Source organism: Seriola dumerili, unplaced genomic scaffold (genome assembly GCF_002260705.1).
Source record: "Seriola dumerili isolate Sdu_G_001 unplaced genomic scaffold, Sdu_1.0 BDQW01000181.1, whole genome shotgun sequence".
Lineage (NCBI taxonomy): Eukaryota > Metazoa > Chordata > Actinopteri > Carangiformes > Carangidae > Seriola > Seriola dumerili.
Genome location: NW_019174436.1, coordinates 59386 through 71262, shown reverse-complemented (window position 1 = coordinate 71262; position 11877 = coordinate 59386).

Genomic DNA, 11877 nt, shown 5'->3' with positions numbered 1-11877 from the left:
ATCAGTTTTATGCTGTTTACAGGTATTCAGTGTTTCAGTGTGCAGCCTGCTGGTCTACTGGAGTTTCTGAGTGAACAGCAACAATATAAAACATGCACCTGTTTGTGTTGCTGATGTAGTGATAAAGCCTATGACCATCTGCAGCCCCCTCCCCCTCTGTCTCTCCCAGCGTGAGCGCAGTTTGCTCTGACAGATGTGAATGAGGCAGAGTGACTGTGATACAGTCGGTGTGAGTGTCTGAAAGTGCCAAGCTACAGGTGCTGCAGTGATGTAAATCTCCCCAATCTGCACTAATCCCAGATTTCACTCCAAATGCCAGATGAGCTGCTTCCCTCAGCGGCTCCCATGATACTCACAGTGTCCTCCTCTGTGGCAGTCAGTCACAGTGTCAGCACCGGGCTCGGACTGATGCTGCAGATACTGGTCATTTTACACTGAATATTCAATGTGCTCGAATTTAATCATTCATATATCGTATATGAAGTGTGTAGTGAGTGTAGTGAAGTGTATCAAAACCTATAAAAAGAAAAAGCTAAAGCTGTATATTAACCCTCTTTGTATCATTTGAAAATGAATTAGCTGAAGCAATATTTTTCATAATATTAAAATAAATAAAATGTATTTTTTACTTTTTTAAGTCCGACCCTCATCCCTCTGCTTTTCATACTGAACATTGAAATGTGATAAATATAACTTTATGTAACTTAATATAACTAACTGCTGCTTAGTGCTAGCGTCATTTATATCTGAAACATAAAATGCAATAATGTAATAATATATTATAAAAAAATACCTGAAACATACAATACAATAAAATTATTATATATCATTAAAAAACACCAGAAACATTAAATATGTTAATATAATTATACATTATAAAAAATACCAAAAAAAAAAAAAAATACAATAATATAGTTATATATTATAAAAACACCTGAAATCTAAAATACAATAATTTGATTATATGTTATAAAAATACCTGAAACATGAAATATAATGAAATAACTATGTTTAATAAAGAAAACAAACAAAAACAATGTTATATTAACATTATATAAAACAATATTATTTAAAAATAAATAAATAAATAAACCCCCTGTGCAATAATATCGTATATCATAATATTTGGGTTGTACTGTATCAAGATATTAAATTTTGGATGTCGCCAAATTCCTGAAGCCTAAGAGTGACATGTAGATGATGTGGTAAGATTAAGACATTAATCTGATCGTTACAGACTCCACCTCATTTGCATAAACTTTTAATGGACATTGTGATCTCTGTTAGAGAAATCGCTTCCTTATTGGACAATATCTGAAGACGACGATATCTTTCCTGCTATCGATCGTCTTGCTGTGATTATTATCTGTAAATATACAGATAGTATAAAATATAATGAAATATCCAAATGACTTAAAAGAAGGAAGAAGTTAGAGCTGGTGACTGTGGACAAATGTTTCCATCAGCATCAGGCTGAAGGGAGGAATTCAGTACTTTTGGTCTCATGGGCTCCTCAATTCCATTTCTCTGCTGGTGCCTCAATTAACCTTCAGAGGTGGCGATTTACATTTCCCGCTCACCTAGGAAACCATTTCCCACCCATTAATATCCCAACTAGACCAGATTTGCACAGCAGCAACAAACAAGTGTGAGCAGAGACCCAGAATCTCATCTCAGGTCCGTGTCACCTAATCGTTCAGGGTAAGATTCAGTATCACTGATCGGGGATCAGAGATTGTATCTCACCGTTACATCCTGGAATCTACAAGAAATTCTAACTGGACGATACAAGAGAAAAAACACACCGCTGAACCGAATTCAAGGCTTTACCAAAATCAGTTGTCCAAAATCAACATTCATGTCTAGTGATGTGGTTGAAATTAACCGTGTACTGTCGGGGAAAATATTGTACAGGGGCAGCGCCGCTGCATCCTGGGCTCAGCGCCGCCCAAATGACAGTGATTGGTTTAAAGAAATACAAACGAGCCAGAGAGTTTTTTCCTCAGTAGCAGAATGAAACAAATAGGTCTGTCTGTGTGAGACTTTAATTATTTGACCGATGATGTCATTTCAGAGTCAGAACAAGCAACTAAAGAATCAGATACGTAAAGTGACTGAGAGTGAGGTGCAGAATACAAAGGCAGAAACTTTATACTTAAAACATTTATCTCATTACAACACTAACAAAGACTGACACAACAACATCACAGCAAACCACAACGCTACAGCGAATGAACAGGTGAATGTAATGTCAGAGTTTGGGAGGGAAGATGTGTCACTGGAAGCAGCTGGTCATGATGGTGGTAAACTTAGCATCACGTTTGGATGAAGAAGCCAGCTGTTATTTCTGAAATCACCTGGCCAAGTATTTGCTACCTGCGTGTCTGTAGACCAGCTGATTCAGAGTCAGGGAGGAGGTGATGATGCAGCAGCAGAGGTGTGGCGTCAGTGAAGCGACGTAGAATAAGAGACACCTGGTACTGGTGATGCTGCGATCATGTTTTTTTGCTGCCGATACCGATGATCTACGAGTGTTTTGGTGGCCTGTCGCGTGCTGTGAACAAGGAGGGAGGCGCGACTACACTACACAGCACAGGTGATCGGTTTTAAGGTGATCAGGCGATTAAGGGCGATTTACTGATCACCTATTTGTAATGAAAGTAAGGTGCCCATCATTCAGGGCAAGGAAAATCCTGTTTGCAGTTGCAGGCATGGTAAGGAAAGTTTCGGGACAGAGGTTCAGAGAAACATGTGGCCACTCTGTCTCAGGGATGGTGTCACGTTTACACCCCCACACCCCCTTATCCCACCCCTGTCCAGGAGACGCCAGATGTCACATGTTTAATGGTCTTACCTTTAAGACAAGTTCCGAAATCATAGTATTTTGTTATTAAATAACTAGAATGAACAAAGATCTGGCGTCCTGACTCTCAGGTGATTACAATGAGACCAAACATCAAAGCTCAACTATAAATGAGAGAAAATTTCCAACACAAGAAAGAAAAGTACTAAAGTGAGGAGACTGTAAGATGACACGTTTCCTTGAGTCAGTGGAGCAGAGGAGAGGAGAGGGAACCGGAGGGAGGGGACTGAGATATGTGGAGGTCTCACTCTGAGGGATTCGTAGCTGTGAGGAGGTTATGTTCAGCATTAACAGTGTGGCAGACCTGTTTACATTCCCTTCATTAATTTCTTCTTGATATTCTGCTCTATGTATTTCCGTGTGGGGTGAAGGAGAGTTTAGAGGTCACAGCAGAGCAGTGGCCCCCTGCTGCTACAGGGGCCCACGGACTCTCCAGGGTGGCTCTCCAGGGCCAGTAGCAGTTACTTGTTAGTCCGGTCTTACCTCTGCTTCCTCCACAGACGTCTCTGATTGTCTTCACATGTAAACAGCAGGCGTGGTGTCGGATTGGTTCGTAGTCCGAGCTGCAATTGGCCACACGAATGATTTACAGCTGTGAGAAAAAAACAAGTCGACAACATTTTCTGACGCAGTGATGAAATCATGATTGATGTTCACCAGCGCCCATCATGTCCATGTGCATGTTTGCGGTTTGTAGTTCTGAATCCTTGCATGAATACTGGACTCTACTGTCACCTGGCAGGTACAGTTAATTAACCACAAGACCGTCCTCCTGTAAGAAACCAGCCCGCAGGTCGTCTGTGCAGCAGGTTATTATGATGTCATCGTTAGGTTTTGTTGCTAGGTGACATTTAGTGGTCTTAGTAATGATGACAGTAGCAAAGGGGAAAGTGTCGGTGACGTAGTATAAAGAGAGACAGAGTCCACATCAGGAGGAGGTGGTGGTGGATGGATGAATGTGACACAGGAGAGCGGTGTTCGATTCCCATGTGAAAGTAGCAGTTTTATCCATGACTGTTCAACAAAAGCTCCTTTTCCACTGGTCAAAATACCCGCTAACATCTGACTTTTGTCAGCAATGTAAAAGGGAACAATCAGCATTATGTTCTCTTTAATGCTGCAGTCTGCTGGGGCGGCAGCATGTCCGACATGAACACAAAGAGACTGGACAAGCTGGTCAAAGAGGCTGCGTCTGTGCTGCAGGAGTCTGGACTCACTCAGGACTGTTGTGGAGAGACGCATGCAATGTAAGATGGAGGCCATCTTGGACAATACCAACCATCCTCTCCACAACATTCTGGCAGGACAGAGAAGCAGCTGCAGCTGCAGCAAACGTCTCATCTCACTGCAGAACAGAGAGGTTCAGGAGATGCTTTGTTCCCACTGCCATCAGGCTATACAACAGCTCAGCCAGAGGAAGTGGACTCATCTAATTATTATTGTCTGTCTTCACACCAGGGTCACATGACTCTGCAGTAATGCAGGTATTTATCGTTCTCACTGATCAGCAGTGATGTAAACACCCGAGTGAGCTCGCTAATTTCACTCCTTTTCCTGCTGTGATGTCTTTCAGAGCAAACACACTGTAAACACATCTGTCACCTGTCCAGGTGCTGTTAAACCAGAAACTCTGCGGCTACTCTGCTCAGGATGAAAGAGTGAACTGCAGCCCTGAAATAAGTTTTACAGGAGCAACAACCCAGGGATGAGACACAACAGATCTGTTTTACCAGTTTGCTCGGCGGCTAGCAGCTCACGCTCTCTCCTCTTTGTGTGTGTGTGTGTGTGTGTGTGTGTGTGTGTGTGTGTGTGTTATGTTCTGTAATGACATCACTCCTTGCAGTTGTGTGTGTGTCCAAACAGAAAGGCAGACTCGACTGGTCGAGGAAAAGGGCTCAATCAGCTGTTGTTAGCCGGCTGCTAACTTTGGTGCAAAAAGGTTAAAAGTTGACCCCTACATTGTTATTATTGTAACCATGACAACAGAGTTTGTCTAATGTAGAGGAAGTACCCAAACAATCTTTTCCTAAACCTAACCAAGCCGTGACCGTTATTATAACCATGGCGACCAAGATATAGTTTTGGAAATCTCCCTTTAAACCCCCACATGGTTTGTAAATTGTTAATCTACCGTGGGACGCGTGCATCATCTCGGGCATGTTGGTAGCTGTGATGTCAGCTGTGATGTCATTGGTTGACACAGCATCAAACCAGTCATTTTCCTTTGACCTTGATGCTCTGGAAGCAGCATTCCAGCACTCTGCCCTGAGCTGTCTGTCTCTGATATGAATTTTAAAGCCCGTCCTCCTCTGTCTTCTCTCTGCACAGCTCCACTGTAATTGCTTGTCTCTCAGCAGAGAGGTTTTAAGGTGTGTGTCTCTGTATTTTGTTCGACTGCTTCTCATTGTCAAAATACTCTGCGCTCCATGTTAGCTCCCGTCGTCTTTTTGTTTTTTTCTCCTGAAAAGCAAATCAATGTTGATGCTTTTGACCATCTCGGTCTTACCCAATTTCCTTTGGCCAATTTTGAGATTTGCAGTTTCAAATGAATTGGGGGACCCCTGTCGGAGCTGACTGATTGCATTTCCACAGAGCCTCAGCGGCATGTTGTGCCGGAGATCAACTTGGCATCCTGGCATGAAGGCAATTTCCATAAAACGCACAACTACCCCCATGTCTCTCAGTGTGTACTACACAGAGTCATGCCAGCACAGCTACACAAGTGAACACCACTGCTTCCAGTCATTCTCTACACACACACACACACACACACACACGCACACACACACAGTCAGAACCATGTCCAAGGCATCCTGGCTGTACTCAGCTGTGTGCAGCAATCTGGGGTAGTGGCATGTTCAATCCTCTCCTGACTGTCATCAATATGCTAATCTGGAGGAATTAACAAGTGAGGGGTAACTTCTCCACTTAAACACACACCAAGAGGAGAGAGCAGGCCTGTGGAGGAGCACGCACACACACACACACACACACACACACACAATCAGATGAACACAACCACAGACACCAGCGCGTGCATCATAGCCTTTATGATTAATATTATTTATGATTATGTTGAATCGATCGAGAAGTGACAAGTTTATTTTTCGACAGTGAACACCTGATGCAGAACATTCGTGGTAAAGTAATGTTAACTCAAAGTCCACTTACCAGAGCTTTCAGTGGCATTTCATGGCTTTCATCAGCAAATAAAATTTAATCAGTTGTCATGGAGACAACTTCTTTGATTTCACTGTTTTCATACCTCCGGCGCAGGGATATTGTTTTCAGGTTGTCCGTCATCTCAGTAACACCTTGATGAGACTGATTTAAATTGAACTAAATCTAACTAATAATTAATTGTTAATTAATGAATTAACATTAATTTGGACTCAAGGATGAACTGATTAGACTTCACAGCAATTGTGACAAGAATTCACACACACGGTTGATATTTTCTCTGACTCTGGATAAACAGGGATGTGACCTGAAGCTGGTCTGAGTGGCGGAGGGATACGACCACGAGGAGGCGATTCTATTCTTCTCATCACATATACAGTCCAAACAGAACTGTCCTGTGGCACTACATTTTTCTCAACCGCCGTATTCCTACGCACCGACAGCGCACACTGTTGCACTTCTGATGTATTTTTGACAGAAAACGTGAAATGGCTAAAAATATCTTCATATTTCTTCATGTCTGAGTCACATTCAGATTGACACCGGACACAGAAACTGCAGTGGAAGTTGTCGGTTTGATGTGATGTCGCTGCTGTGACGTCACTATGACATCATCAGGTCTTTCCTCTGTGTTTTTGTGTGAAACATAGACGAGACTCAGAATCTCTGGCCCTTTAATTACACACGTAGCAGGTCCACGCTTTGTCTCATGCACTGGGGTAATTAGAGTGTGCAGCGTTAACATCCACCTCGCATCAGCGCTTCATTTGGAAATCCTCACAAAGTGATGTCCTCAGGCAGCAAACAGCAGGTCTTCAGCTGATGGCAGCTTAGCAGCACATTATGAATATACCTCCTGCGCTGCTTTTTATCAGCGTGGCTCTGTCGTGGAAATGATAATGCATTCAATAACATGGTTTTCCCTCTCAGATTGTATTTTCCCCAGAAACAATCAGAGATACTATTTTATTTCTTCCTCTTCCTGGAAAACGTCGCCGGTGTTTTACTATGAAACAAAAATAGGCCATTTCCAGATGAGCGGTTAAGTGCTGGAGGTAATGCTCTCATATTCAGCATCACCTGCACCTGCACTGCAAAGTAAAAGCCTCTGATAAGTAAAAAGAAAAAAGGAATAGAAAGGAAGAAAAGAAAAGAGGAAATGCTCAAGTGGGATATCTGGCTGGCAGAATCCATTTGGAGTGAGCAAGCAATTGCTGCTCATTGACACGGCAATGTCTTAAGCCTGGTTGGTGAATGAATATTTTTGCAAATATATTGCATGATTTTACAGTAGAGGGCCCGCAGCAGATACAAACACAGTAAAAAGCAAGACAATAATCTGCGAGAGGAGCACGGTGTGTGACTGCCATCAGCTCTTATTTCACTTTCAGACGCCCAAAACTGTTTTTCAATATCATGTAGGATGCATGACGAGGCGGGGGGGAGTGAAAGTCTTTTCTTACAGGATGTGAGCGAGAGCAGGACGCCGAGGTGGATCGCTGTCGTCTCTCCTCTGCTGCGTCTGCAGCCGAGAGCGAACCTCTGCAGACGCTGTGTGCGCTCTCCAATGAAGAGATACTGTGTAAGTAAAAGCTTATTAGCTCATCAAAGCCTTTTGGAGCCCCCCCCCCCCCCGCTTCCTCCGCTCGCTATGCTCAAAGTGTCAATGTTAGCAGAGAGGATCTCATTAATTTTTGGGGGATGAAGAACAGTGGCCACTACTCCAGAGTAAACAGCAAGGTTTTAATAATAATGGGCCGACAGCTGGGGCTCTTTGTCTCTCTCCTCTGACGCCGTAATAAGAAGAGTGTTGGTGTCGTCGCTGCGAGGAGGAGAGGCTGAACCCGGAGGAACAGAGGGGCAGAAGAAGAGACACCTCCTCACAAACTGCTCCAGTTCAGGCCTTTCATTCACCTCCAGCCGCTGAGCGGAGACGCAGAGGACGAGAGTGTCACGTGATCACACACTCGCCTCGCCAGTCGCAATCACAGTAGAGACTTTAAGCAGCGACGGTTGATGTGACGGCGATGGCGCTCGTATACATCCCAATGTGTTGCCGTAGTGATGGAAATCAAAGATTGCTTAGCAACGTTTAAAGGGACAGTTCAGGTTTTGTGACGTGGGGTTGTGTGAGGTAGTCGGTACATTACCTGCAGTAGATCCTGAGTCGCACGCTCCCAGTTAGGAAAGCCGAGCGATGGCGCCGGAAGAGTGGCAGAGCGACATGTTGATGTGGGCGGGGGCACCAGAGAAAATGTGTTTAGACCCTTTTAAAAGACACTCACCGAAACAGTCCAACATCTGTTTAAATGAAGCGTCGTGTAGAATATTTTCAGTGTTTTGTCCTCCCCTGAAAACAGCACTTTCCTTTGGCACTACATTTTCAACCGCTCAGCTACCGTATTCCTACGCACAAGCTCACCTAGCTAGCGCACTGTGGTGTCTAAAACAGGTTTTCTTCTGGTGGCCCCGCCCACAGCAACACGTCGCTCCGCTGGTCTGTCGGAGCGCCGCTGATTACAATTTAAGCCTTCACCTCATCTACACAGGAAGAAGCAAAGGAGGGACGACTCTGGGGAGATTCAGAGTCGTCCCTCCTCCCTCAGCGAGCGTCTCTGTGGAGATCACAGGTCAACACATATATTAAAGGATTCATCTGGGCTCCTCTGCAGCTAAATAAATGTCCCCCGCAATCGATCAGGGGCCCGGCGATGGAGGAGACGGGGCCGTGTGCGTTTTATCAGCCTGGTAATTGTTCATTCTGACACACATTCTCTCTGAGAGGATGGGATGGTGAGAGGAGAGACCCCCCCCCTCCTTATTAATGGTTTCTAATAAAGACAGGCATTCATCAGGCATTATATGGCACTGTCACACACACACACACACACACACACACACATGAAGGCCACTCTCTTCGTCCACTCACGCCTTATTTTTACTAAACTGTAATTTCCGTGACCTGGTTCTCCGGTGTCAGACGTGACGTGAACATCCTCCATGATCTTGTTCCATCATCCACTGACTCTTCATCAGTGACCTCTGACCTCTTCCCTGTAGATGCTGTGGCTCTGTGGTGTTAGTGTGATGCTCTTCACCTGTGCGCAGGTGCGTCTTGATTCGTCAGCAGCTCTCTCTGGTCACCTGAGCTCTGCAGGATTTAGATTCTCCATCTCATCAGCAGTCATGGGAAACTAGAGCGATGATATGATTTGTTGGGCGACCTGACAGCCGAGCGGTTAGAGCGCAGACGCTCTGAGCAGCGAGTCCCTGGTTCGACTCTTTGCTGCTCGTCACCTTCCTTTGTGCTTCTGCACGTCTGAAAGGAGAATGTGATGCAGAACAACTGGGTCACAACCAGGGAAAAGCCAATGAAGAGTCTGATGTAGTGTTTCCTACACATGTGATGTCATGATGATGTCATACATGATGAATTATGAACTAAACTGCAGATGCTGTACTTCACTGACTGCCCTGTCGATAAAACAGGACGTTGACACGTCACGCCGTCGTTCATTTCCTGTTTGAAGCCGATCGTGTTGTTTCTTTTATCCACCACGTTAACTGCGTGTTTTATTGTCGTTGCCATGCCGACGAATGTTTGGTACACCTGGTACATTCCTACAGGTTGCTGCTGTCAGTCACCCTCTGGGTTGCATGTTTAATATTTAACTGAGACTTTAGAAGATGATACACGTCGTTATGTGACGGTGACACTTTACAACATGGTACACAACAATGTGAGCGGGTACTGAGGAGAGAATCAGGGATGAGCTGATGATTAGTGATTTGTTAATGACTTTAAAACTTTATTTATACAGCACTTTTCCTACAGGTTGGTGCAGTTCACAGACGGACGAGCTAAAGAAGAAAAGGACAAATCAAACGAGGACACTGACAATGAGATTCAGTAAAAAAGATTTAAACTTTCGGAAAGTTAATAATAAAAGATAAAATAGAATAAAATATAATTTACATCATATATACAATGAAATATATTTTTTAAAAAAAAGCTATAATAACATAACAACAAAACAAGTAAGAAAATTAATAGTAAAATTAAATATATAACAGATAAACATAGATCCAATAAACAAGTGAATAAAATAAAGTGACCAAAGACTAAAATCCATTGAACTGAAAGCCAGGCTGAGGAGGTTTCACACACAAGCTCAGATCTTTAGTCCTGCTCTTCAGAGCCACCAACAGACCGGTGCAGGACCTGAGGAGTCGTACTGGTTCGTAGTGTCGTAGACTGGAACTCGTGAGACTAACGTGACCACGAAGTTCCTTAAAGTCAAAGAATTTTAAAGTCAATATGGACGCTGACAGGAAACCAGTGTAAGGACTTGAAGACTGATGTAGTAATATGTAGTAGTGATGAGTAACTAGAGAAGAGACCTGTACTAATGAATCTCGTCCACTTTCTTCATGAGTCGCTGCTGATTAACAACACACTGAGTTTTTACTGAGGAATTCATAATTAGCTCTTGATAACGAAGCAGAGACGACAGGATCCTCTGATTGTTTTTGTAATTATCACCTTCAGAGCTCAGAGATTAATATTCACATCCAAATGGCCGATACTACAAATACTTGTGAACTTATCGTCACCTTAATGATTCATTAACACGGTTTCTCCAGGTCTGTCCTGTAACTCGTCCTTATCTTCTTCTTCCTGAGCGACTCACCTCTCTGTGTGCTGTGTTGTGAAGTGTAGAGACTGTTCCAGGTGATTATGAACATTTATGTGTCGTCCTTGAATCATATTCACTCACACACACTCTAAATTAGAGCCGTGATGATCGGGTGTCAAACTATAAATAAAGTCAATATGGCACTGCCTGTTGATTCTCATACATGTGTAATGCAGCCTGCAGCGCTGCACAGTGTGGCTCATTGAATGTGGAGGGTGATTGTTCCAGTGCACTGTGCTGCTTGTGTAACCGGCCTTGAGTGATGTAAGTGGACTCGGTGTCCTCTGCAGCCGCGGCTTCTTTCACGTCTCTGCGGATTTTTACGACGGTCAGGATAATTATTTTTAAAAGCCTTTACCTTTTCTCCTCGACGCTCCTATTCTTCTCTGTCTCTGTCTCTCCTTCACCTCCTTCCCATCCTCCCTTTGTGCTGTACTGGCTCTTTATCTCCATCCCTCTGAATGTCTGTCGCAGGTGACCTGCATTCGGCTAAGACGGCTCATCGCTTCCCTCTCCTCGTGTCCTCTTAGCTCCTCCGTGTGAGGATGGAGGAACTGTATTCACTCACTCCAGCGTCGTTTTACTGATGGACCATTATTTATTATTATTATTTATTTACTTGAGTATATTTTCTGTTACTTCTGACTTTTCTCCTTTACACCTAAAGACAAATATTCTACCTTTCACTCCTCCATATTTCTATCTTACTTTGAAGCAGAGCTCTGTAGTCAGAATTTTATTTTATTTTGAAAATGTGACAGACCACACACTGTGTTCATCACAGGAGAAAAACCAATCACAGCTGACTCCTCCTCTGTCGGCCATGTTTGAAGCTGTCAGTGTCCTAACGATGGAGACGTGAGGTAAAGATGAGACATTTTGCACCTTCTTGTCTGGACCTCTAACAGAACAGTACAGTAGAACAACAGAGTCTTTAGGTTCTGTGAATGTGCAACAATAGAAGTCGACATAAAACATTTACTTTTGAATACTTCAGTATTTGTAAAATCAAGTATTGCAGTACTTTTACTCAAGCAAAAATCTGACTGAACTCTGAGGAGGAGGATCTTTACTGTGACTGAAGTAATGAAGGAGTGCACTCTGTCCACCTCTCCTTTTCTCTTTCTTCTCTTGACT